Genomic DNA, 20,513 nt, shown 5'->3' with positions numbered 1-20,513 from the left:
CGTCCTTAAGTTTATAAAACAACAAAATTGACCAGCAAACAAACTATTTTGCTCACAAGATAAATAAAATTAAAATCAAATTTACATTCCTTAGTCTAACTGTCCCATAATTTATTTAAGACTAATTCTTAAATTAATTACAAAATGGGCTCTAAACAATTTGCAAACAAAACTGCAAATTTGAAATATTCACAACAAAAGACTAAACCATTTCAAATATCGAAATATTGAAATATTTAAGAATGCATAAACCATTTCCTTTAACATGCGAACACGCATAAATCAACAAGGTTTTACAGCTCTCAATCAGGTCCTGCTGTAATGAAATTTAAATTTAGTTTAGCTCAAGTTAACAAGATTCTTGATAGCAAAAACAGTGTCAAATAACAGATAAATCAACAAATTTTAGCGGCTCTTAATCAAAGCACAGTCATTATAACAGGAATCTGAAATAATTATGCTGACCTAAACACTCGAAGACCTTCAATTGCTTTGAGTCTCTTCAACTGATCTGCTCAGCAAATACTAAAAACTGTTAAATTTAATAGACAATGATACTTCGCTCACTAGTTATCTGGATCTTTATTGCAGACATCATCCATTAGGCTAAATTTAGAACCTGAAATTTATCACCGCTGTCTATGCTAAATAAAATGTAATAAATTATCCGATCTGGAGCTCATTTTTTTTTTTTTTTTTTTTTTTTTTTTGTGCTAAAATTCAGACCCTTTAATCGAAAAGAGAGGGAATCCATTTACAAGGAAAACGAAGAATAAAACTTCAAAGGCCAAAGACTTAGAATGCTATCCGAGATTGATCTAAATCAATTTCGACCTTGGGAATTCCTGAATTCAAGATCCAAACTAAGCATATTCGTCTTCGAAAAAGGAACGATTCAGATGGTTGCTGGTTAGAGGCGGCCATTCATGTCATGCAATGTATGTAACGGCTTCGGTGATTGCAAGTGGATACGCTGAAATTATTCTCAGAAAATAAACCAAAAATAACACCACTCACATCTAAAACCTCACGAATACCATGCATAACCCAATCATATAATACACTAATGGCCGCCACCAATAAAATCGAGAAACTTGGTGGCAAGGTTGTTTGGGCCTGGGATTGATGTAGTATATACAACATCGTTAAGCTTGCTCTAAGGCGTGACATTATACAGAATTTATAATTAACAACAAACAAGTGTTTTAGAGAAATTCTTAGTGTGTCTCACCTTCCATTAGCCTGACTGGCTTACTGACTTCAAACACAATTTAAAGGTAGCTTTACACATTTCCTTCGCAAACAACAGTTAAAACATGCACCGAACTAAAAAAGGTAAAGGGATTTGAAACCTACTCAAGCCCACGATTCGAGAGATTAAGAGATCCGGACGCCCTCGCAGCCTTTAGTGCACGATCCATCGTCTAGTCTCGGAAATTGTTTAAATGTGCTCCAGTATTCAACAGGACAGGACTTCGGCTCTTTTAAAGCAATGGAGCATTATTGACATAACAACACAGAAGAGTATTGGGGAAAGAACACCCACAGTCCTCTGCCGTATTACTTTTAATCCTCTTAGATTAATTTCTACGGCCTTTGAAAAATCTATTTTATGGGAGCAGGAGGAACATGCACAGGATTGGGATGATGATGGATGGATGTGGGTTCGATCCGGTAGAAGCCCACTTAATTTTGGGCAAAACAAAGCGAGCACTGTCTCTGTAGTTCTCCAAATGAACCGGAAGCCAGAGAAAGTTTGGAACACAATATTTGACATGTGAGAATATCCAGTTACTGGATTTTTATCGTAAAATCTCTTTACGCATTTGGCCAAACATGCATATGCACATAATACACAATGCAGAATTTTTACAGTAAGCTTTATTTTCCTTGAGAGATCAAATGCATGCATATAAACACAATCAAATGCGTATGACAAAACTAAGGTGCTATGGCCAACTACAGCAAGGCAGAGGTAAAAGGGCTCTGATACCAAATGTTAGATATTCTACAGTTTCAACAACGATTCTGCATGCGGAATAAAAACTCAAAGAATCATTAAATCTTAATGCCCAGGGATACGGGTTACCTCCAGCCATTGGTGATGTTTTGATGAAGGCCACAGTCCACTTGCTTGCTTCTTCTTCAGCACTCCAGCTTCAATCCAAGCAAAACAAAAAGAACACAAAATTCTGAAGGCACCTCCAAGCTTTGCTATCTCAGCTAGATGGTGTAAAACTGAAGGGGATTAAGAGCTGAGCTTGGGACCAAACAGATGACCATATAGCTAAGCTTCCATCAAGCTTCTAATAGCTATGTGTTAGATGTCCACAAATCAAGGTAGAGAACTCAAATCAAAGTGATGGACCACTATAGTAGCTCCTAATAATAAATTTAGTAATTGCAGTTGCCTTTTCTTAACTTAAGGAAACTACTGCAGTTAGTTTCCATAAGTTAAGGAAACTCTGCAACTCCATATTTGTAGGCAGCAATTTGTGCAAAACTTAATGGAGCTAACATTTCTTACATATTTGGTAATATCTGCCATTGTTATGTATCTGTGTTTCGTTTGTATTTGAGATGGGTATTATCAGCTAATATTACAGTTTTCCAGGTAGTGTTCTATGTTACAGGTTTTATGATAGTATCATATCATGTTACTGTTTTAAATTCCTCTGTACTTCAATATTTGTCACAGATGAATGCTTGAAATGGATATAAACACCAACTTGAATTCAACTGGGACTTAAGTTTGCTGCCTAATAAAATCTCAGAAACTCTAAACACCCAAATCCCACACTAGCGGACTCAATAATAATGGATACCACCAATCTCACAGGACTTAAATCAAGAATGGATACCAGAATACGAAGCCTGAAGATAAAATCTACAAATCTTCGACTTAAATTGATAGAATCAAGGCCTATAAAAATCAATAAAAGTGATGCCAAAGCATTACTAAGCATGGGTTTCTATTTTGGTTCTAAGCATGGGATCTCCTCACATAGGAATCGGGCAAAACAATTACTCTCAGTAGTGGTGCTGCCAGGTTCGAACTGGAGACATTCAGTTGGAAGCTAAGTGGAAAAGCCTATGCCGGACATGGTTTTTCAAATATAATTATTAGGAGTTTGTTCTTAGCATGGAACCTCTTCACCTAGAGAACCAGGCAAAAGGAATGCTCTGAGAGAGACGACTAGCATGTCATGGTGCTGGCCAGGTTCGAACTGGGGACAATCTCTTGACCTAGAGCACCAGGCAAAAGGGATGCAAAGAAACGAACAGCTTAAGTCATGGTGCTGCCCAGGTTCGAACTGGGGACAACCAATCTCTTCACCTAAAGAGTTGGGTAAAAGAAATGCACTGAAAGAAACAAAAATAACTTGCAAGTGTAATGGTGCTGCCAAGGTTCGAACTGGGGACCTTCAGTGTGTAAGACTGACGTGATAACCGACTACACCACAGCACCATAGGTTTCATACAACACGGAATTCAATTCTCAGTACACGCCATTGATTTTAACATCACTTTTAATTTCTTTGCACGGTGTACAGAGTCCCATGAATGACTAAAAAATTGTTTATGAATTGCATTACAGTTTTTTAGTTTATATACTAGAAAGTGTCTTCCCAACTATGAATCGATAATTGTCGTTCTTTCAGGGTCATAATAAATATAAGACCGTCCTCTGAAAAAAAATAAATATAAGACCTTATAAACCATGGAACATGTAAATAGTTTAGGCATAGGCTTGTTGACATTACTTCACTCACAGGTTTGAACCCCTATATGTGAGTGAATATGGGTTTATTAAGAATTGTTTTGAGGATGAGACAACAAATTGGATGGAAAAGAACCCCAACAATGGAAGTAAACAAATGTTTGAATATACAAAACTGGTTAGTAGAGGTTTCCAAAGTGCTTTTACACTCCTTGATAATAATGTGGGTTTAATCAAAATTAAAATTTGACAACTTAATTATGACTTTATTATCAAGTAGCTCCTCTAATACATGGTGAGGATGATGCAAATGCCATGGTAAACATGTTGAGTCTCTCAAATCATCCATTAGGTGAAGATTATGAACCTGTAAATGCTAAACAAGAAAATGATAATATGATATGGAAGTTGTTTTCTAGTGACACAATTGAAATGAATATCATTAAAGGTGGTCAAGCAATGGGTAGTAGTATTGACAAATTGACATCCTCAAATCAAGTGAACCTCTTTAAGTAGTTGGCAAAAGACATGATGAATATGAATCAAAATATTGTTACCAACCAGATTAAAAAATTCCTTAATATGATTTATGTGATTTGATTCCTTGCAAATATAAACAACAATGACATCATCCTCTATTTTGTGGATGTTGGATGGTGATGAAGAACATAGTAAAGTTGTAGGTAATGAAGAACTAAGTAAAGAAGACAATGAAGAAGAATCAAATCTTTGAAAGAATCCTTATAATTGGCAAAATAATGGAAAATAATGGAAGGCTATTAGTTGAGAGAACGATAGAATGATATAAAGATTTAGGATATAATGGTTAATAATAATTATTTTAAAATTAATAATAATTCCTCTTATTATATTTTAGAGAATAAATGATTAGTTTGAATTTATTTCAAATTAATACATGGTAATTGGTTATTCATATGAAAATTTTGTAAATTACTTTCCAGGTTAGATAAGTAATGGAAAAACTGAGTTATTTATGTCAAATGTAAAGTGACTTTAACATTTCGTCTATATGCATTGTGTTTTTCTATTAATAAAATTGCATTTTTATTGAATTTTTTTTTGTTTTTAATGACTAAAGCGACTTTAACATTTAGCCCATATGTATTGTGTTGTATTGTGTTTTTCTATTAATAAAATTGCATCTTTATTGACATGTTTTTTTTATCAAAATGACATTAGAGTTGTTGTTAGGAGATGTTGAAGATTGGTAAACACTCACTGTAAAATCTAAACAAAAAGAAAAGAGTTAAAAACTTTTATTTAGTATTTTATTTTTCCATTAAAGGAAAAGAGTTTTGGAATAGCAAAATATTGTATTGAGTTAAAAATTTTGGAAAATATGTAGAGGCGATAATTTTGTCCAAATGACCATTTCTTGCTAAAATTCATAAGAGTGTTTGAATTGTTTTTTAATAGTCATTTTTTGCTAAAATTTGTAAGAGTGTTCGAATTATTTTTTAATGGTGGAAATAGATTCAATATTATTAAAAACCTTGAGGCACCCAAAATCTCGAAGCTTAATAGCTATAACCTGGATTCCCAATAAAATTTTGCCATATTTTTATCAAAATAGTACAAGAATTTTTATTATTTTCCGAGTGAAAAAGTCACCTCCTTAGACTAAGCTTATATATATGTGCGACAAGTAAAATTCACTCCTTAGACTAAGCCTATATATATATGTGCGACGAGTAAAAGCCACTAGGTTTGACCTCAGCGCGACGTCTGGACAATTTTCGATGTTACTTAATCTGCCAACAAACAAAACAAAAGCCACATGGTGACAATGTCACTGTATTTGTTTTTTTATATAGATGTATTTTCTGTATGTTGACATTGCCACCATGTAACTCTTATTTTAATCATGTTTAGTAATAAATAAATATTTAGAAATTTCAAAATTTGTAAAAATTGAATTGCATGTGAGCTTCTTTTGTATAATACAAAAGCATCATGACATTAAATCTATACTATATTATTATAAACAAAGAAAAGTAACTAAACCAAATTTTATTAAACTCTTTTAAAAAGACATATTTTATTGATAAACTTGACATAACTATATATTTATGTTTATAGGTGTTTATGTTTTAAAATACGATTTTCAAAATTTTAATTTATTATTAATAATTATTAAGTGGATGGTATAGAGTTAGCTTTCATGAAATATTTTAGAATATTTTTAATAGTAATTTTAAATGAAAGATGGAGATATATCTCAAAACTAGTTACATCATTTTTACACTTTTAATTAAATTGATTTATTAAAAAAATTATCATATATGTTTTTGTCATATAAACATGAGTTATGGTTTTTTTGGCATGTGATATTAGTAACAAAATCTATTCATAGGTTTTCTTTTAAAGTGGTATCAGTGGAAAGTGCTACTTAATTAATTGAACTGCGCTTCTTGGAGAGAACCTCGTGAGCTCCTCCTTGCTTTCCCATGAAATAGAAATTAGTGGACTGTTCTCTAATCCCTTGGTTCCTCGGTAGCCTCTTCCACTCCGCGTTATGCCAAACATCAATAAATATGCATAATCTGTTTTTCACACAACAACATCTTAATCCAAGAGTTTAACGACTTAATATACTTACCCCGGGGTCCCCGGAGAAAGCGCCTTTCTGCTTCACTATAGCTCACAGTGGTGTCTATCGCGAACTCAGTGATAAACCCTCTTATTATCCGATCCAACCAGTGACCTACTGCGTGTGCGATTTTATCTTTGGATGCTTATAGCCTGCGCACCAATTCTAGGGTCCACACAATAGGTTGATCTAGTCTGCACCTTCCCACACTGTCGGCTAGCCTCGCGATCCACTCATACAACTCTATTGGGAATGTTACGAAGAAGATTTCATGGATATCTATATATATGTAACGATCCAACCACCCTTCCTCCGATATCCGTGGGTTTTTGTTCTCCTGAACCACGAACTCGTGAATCTTCTGATCCGGCCAATCTTCAAGCTCTTTCTTTGTAGGATTCTAGTTTTTCGACATCAGACATGCCTTAGGCAGATCCCGGTCCTGGCAACGGAACCATTTGTTGGCTTATATGGGCCTGACCCAAGTACAGAAGAGTTATTTAGCCAAACAAATCCCACAGCTACCAGGCCTTTCGGCAACAGCCCGCGGAGCGCGAACTGAGGTCTTACCTGAGGTAGCAGGGGAGGGTGATGGAACCAGGTTTCCGCACCCTTGGGATGTCTTGATGTGGTCTGGAGATGTCACGCACCGTTCTGTAGCTTCGCGCCACTCTTCCCTGCATAGATCTGGACCTAGGAACCCCTTAATACTTAGTAATGCACAGTTATAGATTCGATCTACGCTTTTATGCTCTTTAAGCAAACATTTAACAGAAATAACCGGTTCGCACACCTAGGAAAAATACAGAATTGCATAAACTCATAACGTAAGCATACATGCATAGATCAAATAGTTATATAAATTAGCCAGATCTGCAATAATTCAGATTTTACACATAATTTTAGATTCAACTTATCTTTATTCACTTCTTTCACCATTACATCTAGATTCGCCCTGCGCACTCAGCTACAGGGGTCCGCGCACACAGTTACGAACGCTACTAGGCCTTTGCGCACACAGCTGCAGACCCTCTATCAACCTACCAACACTCTTGACTCGGACTTATAGACACTTCAAGACGTTTCTCCTCAAAAACCCATTACCATTCAGATACAAAAGTACATCTCCAAAACTAATTTCTGCCCATAGAGCCTCACTCACAAACCATGGACAAGCTGACTTACTTCCTATTATTCTATATTATTTCTTGGGCAGACAACCCTTTGACTTGAATCATTTACACTTCGCGCTCCGCGCACTTCACGGAGTCTTTTCTATACCTTTCCCAAAAATTGCAGGCTTTGAGCCCCGAACTGTTACGTGGGCTCTCTGCTACCCAACAACAATGCTATAAAAGGACTGCAGGAACTCATAAATAGATGCGTTGGAACCATGCCAGGAGAACCACGCATAATCCGAAAGATTGGAAAGCACACGACGAGGACGGGAAGAGAGATGAGATTAACCATGCAAATTGGAGAATATGAGATGGACCAAGTGATTCTAGACCTAGGATCAAACGCGAATGTTCTGCCAAAGTAGACATGGGAGCGCATGGGAAGGCCTACGCTACAATGGTCTCCTATCCAACTGCAAATGGCGAACCAACAAAAGATCCTACCTATGGAAAAATTGCAGGGAATCATAGTGGATATTGAAGGAGCAAGCACACTAGCAGATTTTGAAGTGATAGAGATTTTTGATGAGAGCAATCCCTACCCTGCACTATTAGGGATACATTGGGCCACTGACATGCATGGGGTGATAAATCTGAAGAAGTGCAAGATGATATTTGAGAAAAATTCCCTGTGTGTAGTTGTACCTCTGGACCCTGTAGAAGGATTGCGCTACACAGAGCCAGTGCACAACTATGAAAGCGATGATGACTTGGACGACATCTACAAGATAACCGTGCAAGAGCAAGACTAGGTAATTTCCATCATGGATGGATGGATCTCATGGGAATGTGAAAGCTCATGTACATCGAATATTGACAAAGAGATAGAGAAATGGTAGAACTGGTTGCACGAGGTAATTGTTAGCCATGAAGTGCAGTGCTGACTTTTTGGATTCAACAGAAATATTCAATTAAATTTGCTGTCCTTAAAGGGGTACTACATGGGCCATTTTCCACTTCTTCCCTTATCCCACTCACACTTTACCTTTCCCGCTTCCTTTATTAACCTTCTAATCCCGACAAAACACCCCTTTTGCCTTAGCCCCAAGCGCGAAAGCCAAAAACACCCATAAAACCTTACCCATATGTCTTACGCGCTTATAGGACATTCCCCAAAAAAATCTCGTACCTTCACCACATCTCCGCCATCGATCTACCCTGCCAATCTAATGGCCCACATTCCTCCCGATCAATGTATCATGCCCAATTGTTCTCCACCATTAGATCAACCCCACCAAATCTAACGGTCAGCCCCCATATCGCGCGTACAACAAGCGTGAAAAGTACCCACTCGATGAGCGCAGTTTTTCTCTTTCCTCGTCGCTACGTGTCATCCATTAAATGGCATCGGGAAAGTTCTGACATTTTCTGCTTACCACCTGATGCCCACCTGATAAAAGATGTTTCCACTTAAACTAAACCACCCCGCGTGTTACCGTCCGTGCATCTCCGCTGCCCAATAATCATCCAATTTGTTGGCCGGAAGATCCAACAGCTCGGACATGTTCTGCTCCCGCCACAACCGCTAGCCTCCAAAAAGTGATCCCCACCACACATCTCCCTTGATCCAACGGTCACCATTCATGATCACTCACAACCATTCATCTGCCCATGCACTCCATACCCCACATCTTGTCTATTACTCAAAGAAGAAGATGGTCATCTCTGTCAGTCTGGCGATAGTCTAACCATGAAATTGAATTAAAAGAAGAGCATGGACGGAGGAGAAAAGGACACAACATGACTCAACAACTGAATTAAATAGTCATGGAACTCCACTACCATGATCAATCCGATCACCTGGAGGACAACACAGTACCATAATTGATCAGGTTTTCGTAGTGGAGAAAGCAACTACGTTCAAAGACGCTATCAGACAGTTAATGGTAGTTGGTGGTCAATTAAGACCCCTCCATCCCTAAATGGGTAAGGGCCATTGTAATGATAGATTATAAATAAACGGAAGAAATATGTAATCAAGGTTGGAAATTGTGTTTCGGTTCAACTTCTGGAGACTGTAGATATTCTGTAACTTGCAGTGTCTCATCTTCATTTTCAACAATGCAAGCTCCTTTTGTTGTTAATTTCTCAATGCCCATTTCTCCTCTGTTCTAAGCTTGTACCTGAAGGGTTGTATTCATGATTTCTTCTACGCCTAATGCTAGATAAATGTCATCTTATCTCTAGATTAGACAATTGAATGTATCAGTGAGTGGGTCACTCAGGTTTCTTTTGTATCAAATGCAAGATAACTATCATCTTATCTCTGCATTGATAGATTAGATTTGCAAGTTTCTTTACTATCTTACATTCTGTATGCATCTGCTAGTTTGGTTAGTATTCTTCGTCTATTTACCTAATTCCCAAATTGTTGAGCATTGGTGGTCTAAAGCTTTGTAGTCTAAGGGTGTTCATGCATGTCTGGAGTGAAAACATAGTAGAAGTGGTTATCTGGCTCGAACCAAACCATCACCCATCCCAATAAGTTCCTAGAACCATATTGAAGATTATATGTTACCAGGCATCTTCGAGCTACAACCTAGGAGAGTTTCCTGGAGCCCTAACATAATTGGCACTGTTGTCGGGGAGAGGAGATTGAAGCTTAGCTTCCATGGGAGACGACATAGATCCATCTTTGATGATAGACAAAGTCTGGACACATTTTTGGTTGTAATCATCTATCTGGCGACTCTACTGGAGGCCGAAACTCTTGGCGACTCCACATCATAGTTCTAGCTCAATTTGTGAGGCACACTCAGAGAAATCCTCAGAAATCACTAGCTGAACCAATACCTGATCCTGAGAAGATTATCAAGGAAAGAAAGACATCAAAAAGGGGAGCATCAGGATTAGGTAAACCTAAACAAGCTTATGCATCTCTGCAAGAAAAGCTAGTAATAGAACAAATACATGTTGAGAGTATAGCCTCTAACACTAGCAGTGAAGGAAAACTTTTAGAGATTCATAAAGCTCCTTATTCTTTAGGTTCTACTCTTGCTTTAAGCCCGGAGGAAACCTGACCTCCTATCCCTCATATTCCTTTAGTCCTGTTAGTCACCCCTCAGTTTTCTATCGTCCAGACTGCCAGCACTCTTCAATCCACCATAGCCCTAGCGGCTCCACAAGCACTCACCAAAATGGAAAGAATCATAGCTGCTAGGTATGGACCTCTAGTATTGCCCACTCCTTTGAATTCAATGCCTACTTGGGAGTATCAGAAATACATGCCTAAGTTCACCAGGACTAAGGGAATTAGAGTTGAAGAACACCTTGAGTCCTTCTATAGCTATTCAGATAATCTAGATATTAGTGAAGATGATGTGTGGATGAGAATTTTTGTCCAAAGCCTCGATGGAGAGGCAAGAAAATGGTTCAAAGAATTGACCCCTAGTGTAGGTTTTAACCCTGTACAAAAATTACCTGCATACAAATTCTAAAACATAGAAAAGAAACAATGTGAGAGCATAACACATAAAACACATATACACAAAGATTTTCCCCTAGATCTCAAAAATAGGACTACCAGCTTGATTTTTCATTATGTTCCTTTCAATGTTATAATACATATTTATACATGCCAAAGCATCCAATACCATGGACCAAAAACCATCACATCCGATACCATTGACCGAAAACCATCACGTCCAAAAACATGTGTGAAAATCATGCACAAAACCATAGGTGGGTCTGCCCAACCTAACATAGGGTCCAAAACCAAAATTTTTCGGGGCAAGTGGGGTTATGGGTACACCTCAAACCCCCTGTGACCCCCCTTCGCTACACAATCGGTGCAACGAAGGGGGGCTCCATCCCCCCTCTCTAACCCCCCCGTTAACTACGTGGGCTAGTCGTGGAAAGAATATAACACAACCCAACATTCTCCCACTTGTTGTTTTCTTTCCACAGGGGCCACAAAAGAGCTTAGTCATTTTTCCAGACCTGAAACACCCATTGTCTCTCTACACCAATAGAACTTCTCAGAGCTCACAAATTTTGTCAATGCATCTGCAGTATTCTTCAAAGTGTCCACCTTTACCAGCAACACCTTTTTGTTTTCTATCATATCCCTCACAAAGTGATATTGAACATCAATGTGCTTTGTCTTTGAATGATATGCGGGGTTCTCTACCAAGAAAATTGCACTTTGGCTATCACAGTCTATTCTTATAGCTTCTTGTACAAACCCTATACTTGAACACAATCTCTGCAACCAAATTGCTTCCTTGCTTGCATGAGTGGCTACCATGTATTCTACCTCTGTAGTTGATAGTGCCACTACATATTGTTTCTTACTCATCCAACTGACTTCACCTCCAAATAGGTTACACACATACCCACTTGTAGATCTTCTCCGACCTAGATCTCCAGCCCAGTCTGCATCAACAAAGCCATGAATATCCAACACTCTATCCAATCCTGGTCTTCCTTGGTAGCACAAACCATAATCACTAGTGCCATGCAAATACCTAAAAACCTGTTTCATTACTGTCCAATGCTCCTTTCCTGGTTTTGACATAAACCTACTCAATTCTCCCACTGCATGTGCAATGTCTAGTCTAGTACAGACCATTGCATACACCAAGCTACCAACTGCACTTGCATATGGAACATGGGACATTTCCTCTTCCTCTTCTTGTGTCTTGGGACACTGTTCAGCAGATAACCTCACACCTACATGAATAGGAACCTTCACCGGTTTACTATCCTACATATTAAACCTCTGCAATATTGTCTCAACATACTTCCTCTGGTTTAACCAGAGCTTCCTCTTTTCCTGATCTCTTTTAATTTCCATGCCCAAAATATAGTTTGCAGCACCAAGATCTTTGTTGAATTTGGAGTACAATTGGGTCTTCAAATCCTGGATAATTTCTTTGTCATTTCCAACCAGCAACATATCATCCACATACAAGACCAGATAAATAACACGGTCACCAATTAATTTAAAATACACACAGTGATATACTTTGCTTCTGGTGAAGCCAAGTCCCTGTATAAATGTATCAAATTTCTGATACCACATCCTTGGTGACTGTTTTAATCCATACAGAAACTTCTTTAACTTTCATACCAGTTCTTTCTTACCATTCACCGCAAAGCCTTCAGGTTGCTTCATGTATATTTCCTCTTCCAGATCCTCGTGAAGAAATTTTGTCTTCACATCCATTTGTTCTACCTCAAAATCAAAAGCAGCAACAACAGATAAAAGTAATCTAATAGAAGTTACCTTGGCAACAGGAGAAAAAATATCACAAAAATCAATTCCTAGCACTTGGTAATAACCTTTTGCTACCAACCAAGCTTTGTATTTCTCCACCTTTCCTTCTGCATTTGTCTTCTTCTTGAACACCCATTTGCTACCTATGGGTTTCCTTCCAACCGGAAACTCCACCAGATCCCAAGCCTCAGTTTTGTGCAAAGATTCCATTTCATCAACCATGGCCTCTTTCCAAAGTTTTCCATCCTCTGAATCCATTGCTTCCTTCACAGTTCTGGAATCATCATCAGTAACAAACAAAGCAAAATTTGAACAAAAAGCAGATGGACTATACCTTTCTAGTTGCCTTCTTTCTCGAACTGATCTTCTCACAGCCGGAGTTTATGGCTCTTCATCTTCTAATTCCTCCTCTGCTGTAGAGTCTGATTCTTCCTCCTTTAGCTCAAACTCTATCTTCTCAGGTTCCTTTGGTTGGACTTCATGTTTAATAACATAATTTACCTTTCTGAACACCATATCTCAACTGTACACAACATTTCGTGTGACTGGGTTCCAAAGCTTATAACCTTTTAAACCATCCTTATACCCAATAAAGATGCACTTTTCAGATTTACTATCCAACTTGGTTCGTTTCTCCTTTGGAACATGTACATATGCATCACATCCAAATATCCTCAGATGTGAAAGAGAGGGTGTCTTACTAGTCCATACCTCTTGTGGAGTCTTATCCTCCAACGTTGATGAAGGTGACTTGTTGACCAGGTAACATGTAGTATCCACCGCCTCTGCCCAAAATTCCTATCCTAACCTGGCACCACTGAGCATACTTCTTGCCCTTTCCATCAACATCTTATTCATTCTTTTTGCAACTCCATTTTGCTGAGGTGTATATGGAGTAGTCTTCTGTCATGCTATACCATACTTCTTAAAGAATTCTTCAAATTCCTTGCTACAAAACTCTCCACCATTATCTGTACTTAGCACCTTTATCTTCTTCTGTGTCTAATTTTCCACGAGAGCCTTAAATTGTTTAAACCTGTCAAAGGCTTCATATTTCTTCTTAAGGAAATATATCCATGTATTCCTTGAGAAGTCATATATAAATGATACATAGTACACAGACTTACCCAGTGATGGAACCTTCACAGGTCCAAACAAATCACTGTGCACAAGTTCTAATATTTGTTTCGCCCTCTTACTACCAGAGGGGAAACTCACCCGATTCTGCTTCCCATATATACAATTTTCACAGAAATCAAAATACAGAGAGCTATTACTCATACCTTCTACCATACCTTTACCATGAAGTATTCGAAGGCCCTTCTCTCCAATATGTCCAAGCCTTTGATGCCACAACATGCTCTTCTCTCCAGAGACCACTAGATCTTCTGCTCCACTTTCAGCAACCACAAAACTATTGCACCCATCAATAACAGTGCTACCTTGCAGCTTGTACAGAGTTCCAATCCGAACTCCCCTCATCAATTCCAATGCTCCCCTAACCATCTTGCAGGTATCCTTCTCTAACACTGTTTTTACACCTACATCATCCAGCTTGCTTACAAAAATCAGATTTCTGGCCAATGCATGAATATGCAGAACACCTGGAAGTGTTATAACTCTTCCACCTTGCAATTTCAAATTTACCTTTCTGTGACCAATGATTCTAGCCTTCATATCATCCCCTAAGAAGACATCACCACCATCATATTTATCATACTCGCAGAACCACTCTATGTGGGGAGTGAAATGAAAGGATGCACCTGAGTCAATCAACCATGCCTCATAATCTACATGTGTACTTGAAGAATCCAAGTACACATCCCCACCTTCATCTGAGATGGTTTTTGCCTCTACAGAAGAAGCATCATCATATCCCTTTCCTTTGTCAGGAGCTTTAGATTTACAGTCCCTTTTGAAGAGACCTTCCTTTCTGCATTTCCATCACACCACCTTTACAAGTTTTCTTGGAGATTTAGATCTCCCTCTAGATTTAGATCTCCCACTTGATGACACTTTTTTGCTTCTGTTATGGGACCGTCCTCATACAGAGAAGGCATCACCATTGTGGCTCTCCATATTTTTCCATCTCATCTCCTCCATCTGCAAGGCTGAGACTATTTCATCAAACTGCAAGGCAGTTGCATTGCTACCTATTGCAATAACCAGTCTATCCCACAAATTTGGTAGAGAACACAACAAACTGATGCACTTATATTCATCTGAAATTTTAATATCAACAGACGCTAACCGACTTACCACAGTATTAAATGCGTTCAGATGCTCTGTCGCCGAGTCTCCATCTTTCATCCTCAGTTTATACAGCTTTTTTCGTAGGAACAGTTTATTCACCAGAGACTTATATTGGTACAAAGTCCCTAACTTGTCCCACAAAGCCTTCACCGTAGCTTCCCCGAATACATTCAGCAATATTGAATCTGAGACACACAATCGTATTGTGCTCTTTGCCTTCCAATCCAACTTTTTCCATTCTTCATCGGACACTCCCTTTGGTTTATTACCTGGATCTACTGCGATCCACTGATCTTTATCCACCAATAGATCCTCCATCTTGAGTTTCACAACTCAAAACTCTAACCATTAAATTTCTCAATCTCTATCTTTCCACAGCTCACCATCTTCTTTCACCACCAAAATTGATCTCGCAGATCTCTCACTGAACAAGGTCTACCACAGGCCCGAGTGAAACCCCTCAGCAACAAAGGCGTCCCCTTGAAGCAAAAACTGCTCTGATACCAAATGTAGGTTTTAACCCCGTACAAAAATTACCTGCATACAAATTCTAAAACATAGAAAATAAACAATGCGAGAGCATAACACATAAAACACATATACATAAAGATTTTCCCCTAGATCCCAAAACCAGGACTACCAGCTTGATTTTTCATTATGTTCCTTTCAATGTTATAATACATATTTATACATGCCGAAGCATCCAATACCATGGACTGAAAACCATCACGTCCAAAAACATGTGTGAAAATCATGCACAAAACCATAGTGGTTCCGCCCAACCTAACATAGGGTCCAAAACCAAAATTTTTTGGGGCACTGCCCCGGACCCCATAAAGTGGGGTTACGGGTATGCCTCAAACCCCCTTTGACCCCCTCGCTACACAATCGGCGCAACGAAGGGGGGCTCTCCCGCCCCCGCACCCCCCCCCTTTGACACCCCTGGTTAACTACATGGGCTAGTCATGGAAAGAATATAACACAACCCAACACCTAGATCTATAATAGATATTGAGGCCTTAGATTATGTGTTCCTAAAGCATTGGGGTGATAAGAAAGATATGCTCTACTATCATACTGAGTTTGGGAACCTGAAAATGGAAAATGGGGAGTCACTTTCCGATTTCAATAAAAGGTTTAACCGCATGTATAGCAAGATACTAGCTGAAGTGAAAACCACCCCTACCTCTGCTAAGCTTACCTATGCCAATGCCTTCGATTCTGATTTCTGTCTACTATTAAGGGCGAGAAGATGTGCTTCTTTGGTTGAAATGTAGGATGCAGCCTTGGAAGTAGAGTCCAACATCATGGCTACAGAGAAACTTAAGGGACATGTTGATCGAAGGAGACAGAGGGGTGAATATTCTTCATCCGTAGACCCCAAGATAGATAAAATGACCAAGATGATAGAATCCTTGGCCTCTGAAATCTCCAAGTTAAAGGTAGAGTAGCACCTAGGGAATGGAAGGGGTCCTAATACATTTTCTCCTAGAAACTCAAATTCGTATAGAAGAGAAAACGAGCAATTGTAAATCATGCAAAGGAGCAAAGATGCCAATGAAGACCAAAGAGTGAAGGCCCCTTTCCAGTATGTGGTCATGGAAGAAGAGCGGCTTGAGGAACATGATGAGATCCATTGCATGGAAGACAAAGGCAGTGCCTCCTTTTTTGACCTTAGCTACCTATGAAGAGTCATTATTCAGGGACTAGACTAGCCAAGAGTGGGGCGGTGAGGCTATTCTACAAATTGAAGATCAACAAAGATACAATCTAAGGTCAAAGATGAACAACGCCAAGGAAACCCCTGTCCAAAGAACTTTTGTCCCTGTAGAATAGCAAGTTAGCAAGCAAAAACAACCAATAGCTGATACCATCAGCCTAAAAGCCCCAACTCAAGAGGTAAGAGGTCTTGACAAGTCCCTTTCTCCCTTCAGTTTTGAATCAGAAATCCAGAAGCTGAAAATATCTATACCTCTAGTGGAACTGGTAAAGAATGAAGCCTTTAAGAGACCCATCCTTGCAACCCTTAAGCTTAAGGCCACACAAGCATCAAATGACTATGTGAATTTGTAAGATGAAAAACCTGCAGTTATGCTTAGCCCAAGGACTGAACCCTCTGATGATAGCTCCCTATCATTCTATGTCTCTTTGACTATTCATGAGAAAACCCTTCACAACTATCTGTTGGACACAAGTTCCAGCCATAATCTAATTCCAAAGGTTGTCCTGGATGAGTTAGGCCTTGACATCACCAGGCCTTATCATGAATTGTTTTCTTTTGATTCCAAAAAGGTGAAATGTCTGGGTTAATCAAAGACTTAGCCATCACCTTGTCTCAGCTGCCCATGAAGAGCATGATGATGGATATTGTGGTAGCAGATGTCCCCCCTAAGTTTGGAATGTTACTTTCTAGAGGGTGGATTAAGAGGTTTGGTGGGACATTGCAAAATGACCTATCCTATGCCACTGTCCTGGTTTTTGGGGGAGAAAGCAGAAGGTTATACAGGGAAGCCCAACTAGCATATATCATCAGTGATGAAAAGAATCCCACCAATCATCACATTTATGTTGTGGAAACTGATTTTAGAGCATGTATTCTCCAAATTGAAGAATCCCAGCTGGCCTCGGTGCAGCTCAAGAAACCAGTATGCCAAGTCATGGAGAAGGAAGGGCCACTGATTTGGGATATGTTCTTTGATGGATCTTGCTCTAGGGAAGCTTCAGGAGTAGGTGTAGTGATGGTATCCCCAACACAGGGATGCATACATCTATCTTTCAAGCTGACTTTTCGGGTCACCAACAATATAGCAGAGTATGAGGCTTTGATATTGGGCCTAAATGCTGCTAAAGAAAAGGGAATCAGAGACATAAAGGTGTTTGGAGATGTCGATCTCATCATTCAACAAGTAAACAAAATGTTCCAAGCAAAGCACCCCAGGCTGAAAGCATATAGAGATGAGGTATGGAGGCTCAAAGATTCTTTTAGTAGCTTTTGTATCTCGTATATTCCTAGAGTCAAAAATCAGCTTGTTGATTCCCTCGTTGTGTCTGCTAGCATGTTCATCCCTCCCATGCCCCCTAAATTGGCTTATGAAGTTCAGGTAAAATACAGACCATCTCTGCCCAATAATGTCAAATACTGGAAAGTTTTTGAGGATGATGATGAAGTCAATAGGTTTCTGCAAGTGATTGATGAATTCCATGAAATGCAAATTGATCAAGAGAATGAAACCATGGGGGAATGTCACCATTCTCAGCTAAGAAACAAAATTGGCCAAGACAACATTGTACAATTGCATAGTAACCATATACCTAAAGGGTTGGTGCCTCTAGAGAAGTTGTTTGACCATAATGATGTACCCTATAAGCCTACTCAGAAAGAGAATGAGTCTACAGTCCATAGGCATGATATAGGGAGTCCAGATCATCCCAAGTACATAAACCTGTCTACCCACTTGTCTGCTGCCCAAAGTTCTAAATATTACAACCAGATGAAGCAGTTTGCTGATGCCTTTGCTTGGGAGTATAGTGACCTTAAGACTTATGAAAAAAACATCATCCAGCATAAGATTCCATTAGAGAGAGACACCATCCCTTTTAAGCAGAAGCTAAGGCCTATCAACCCTCTATTACTACCTTTGATCGAGAAAGAGATTAAGAAACTGTTGGCTACCAAGATCATAGTTCCCCTAAGATACTCAAAGTGGGTAGCTAACTTGGTGGTAGTAAGGAAGAAAAATGGAGAAATTAGGCTTTGCGTTGACTTCAGGAATCTAAACAAATGCTCTAAGAAAGACAACTACCCCTTCCCCAATATGGAACACTTGCTGCAGAAAGTTTTAGGGGCTAGAGTTGTGTCTTTCTTGGATGGATTTTCAGGCTACAATCAGGTTGTTTTACACCCAGAAGATCAAGAGAATACTTCCTTCACTACTCCTTGGGGCACTTTCATGTACTCCAAGATGCCTTTTGGACTGATGAATGCTGGGGCTACCTTTCAGAGGGCCATGGACATAGCCTTTATGGGAGAGAAGGACAAGTTTGTCCTTATCTACCTGGATGACATAACAATTTTCTCCAAGAGTCATGAGGATCATTTGCAGCATTTGAGGAAGGTGTTTCTGAAGTGCAAAATGTTTGGAATCTTAGTGAATCCCAAGAAGTCACAGTTTGCTCTAGAAGAAGGCAAGCTTTTCGGACATGTCGTTTCTGCTACAAGTGTCAGGATTGACCCAGAAAGAGTTAAAGCAATCCAGACATTGTCTGTCCCAAGATTGAAGTACATTCAATCCTTTTTGGGCAAGATAAATTTTATAAGGAGGTTTATTCCCAATTTTGTAGAACTAGTGAAGCACATCACCTCCATGTTAAAGAAGGGGTCAGAGATAAAATGGACAGAGGTTGCAAGAAGATATTTTGAAGCCATCAAAAGAGCTATCATGGAAGCTCCCACTTTAGTCAGCCCAGACTAAACCAAGGAATTTTGTATTTTCTCTTTTGCTTCTTATGATACACTTGCAGCAGTATTATTGCAGAGAAATGATGAAGGTATAGAACACCCAGTGGCCTTCTTCAGAAAAACCTTGAGAGATGTTGAATTAAGGTATGATCTTATTCAGAAGTAGGCCTATGCTCTCATAAAGTCTTTAAAGGCATTCTGAGTTTACATTCTGCACTCCAAGGTAGTTTCCTATGTACCTTCAGCTTCAGTAAAGGATATCTTAACGCAGCTAGATGTTGATGGAAGAAGGGCCAAATGGATTGCAAAACTCATAGAGTTCAGCATAGAGGTAAATCCCACCAAGCTTATCAAAGGCCAAGTCCTGGCTAAACTTATGGCTGAGGAAAATTGCATTCTGCTGGACATAAATTGTAGAGGTGCAGATTCAGAGGTTGAACAAGCAGAGGAGGCAACAGAAGAATGAAGGCAAAACCAGTCATTAGTTAAGAATTTGGCTTCTTGTGATTGGTATTCCAGTATAACTCATTTCCTGTTGAAGCTAGAAGTCCCCCCAGGGCTCAGTTCAAGCCAAGCTAGGGCCAACAAGCTTAGAGCAGCCAAATTTTATATTATTAAGAACCCGCTTTATTGGAGGGACCCATCTGGAATCCTCTTGAGATGTCTAGACAAAGAGAAATCTGTGGAAGTCATGCACCAGTTCCATTCTAGCATCTGTGGAGGACATCATTATTGGAAAACCACAGCCCACAAGATCTTGAGAGCTGGATATTATTGGCCCACTCTATTCTCTGATATGTTTTCATTTGTTAAATCTTGTGACAAGTGCCAGAGGTTTGCAGGAAGGCAACAGCTGAAATATTTGCCCCTGAAGCTAATACATACCAGTGGCGCTTTCCAGCAGTGGAGTTCGGATTTCATAGGGGAGATTAATCCACATTCCAGTGGCCAGCATAGATGGATTTTAGTAGCCACTGATTATTTTACCAAATGGATTGAGGCCATCCCCACTAAGAAATTTGATCACCAAGCTGTCATGAAATTATTGATAGAAAACATTTTCACTAGGTTTG

The 20,513-nt window shown here is 39.1% G+C and overlaps 1 non-coding gene across 1 annotated transcript; it reads right to left on the bottom strand.

The window, feature by feature from the left end:
• Nucleotides 1-3,395: 3,395 nt before the first annotated feature.
• Nucleotides 3,396-3,469, bottom strand: TRNAV-UAC (transfer RNA valine (anticodon UAC)). Its single transcript has one exon. It is a non-coding gene; the product is annotated as a tRNA-Val (tRNA).
• Nucleotides 3,470-20,513: the final 17,044 nt, after the last annotated feature.

This window comes from Pinus tabuliformis, chromosome 6, assembly GCF_031772625.1.
Source record: "Pinus tabuliformis cultivar Carrire ecotype Pingquan chromosome 6, CPIR1, whole genome shotgun sequence".
NCBI lineage: Eukaryota > Viridiplantae > Streptophyta > Pinopsida > Pinales > Pinaceae > Pinus > Pinus tabuliformis.
This window is presented reverse-complemented; position numbering and strand designations above follow the sequence as displayed.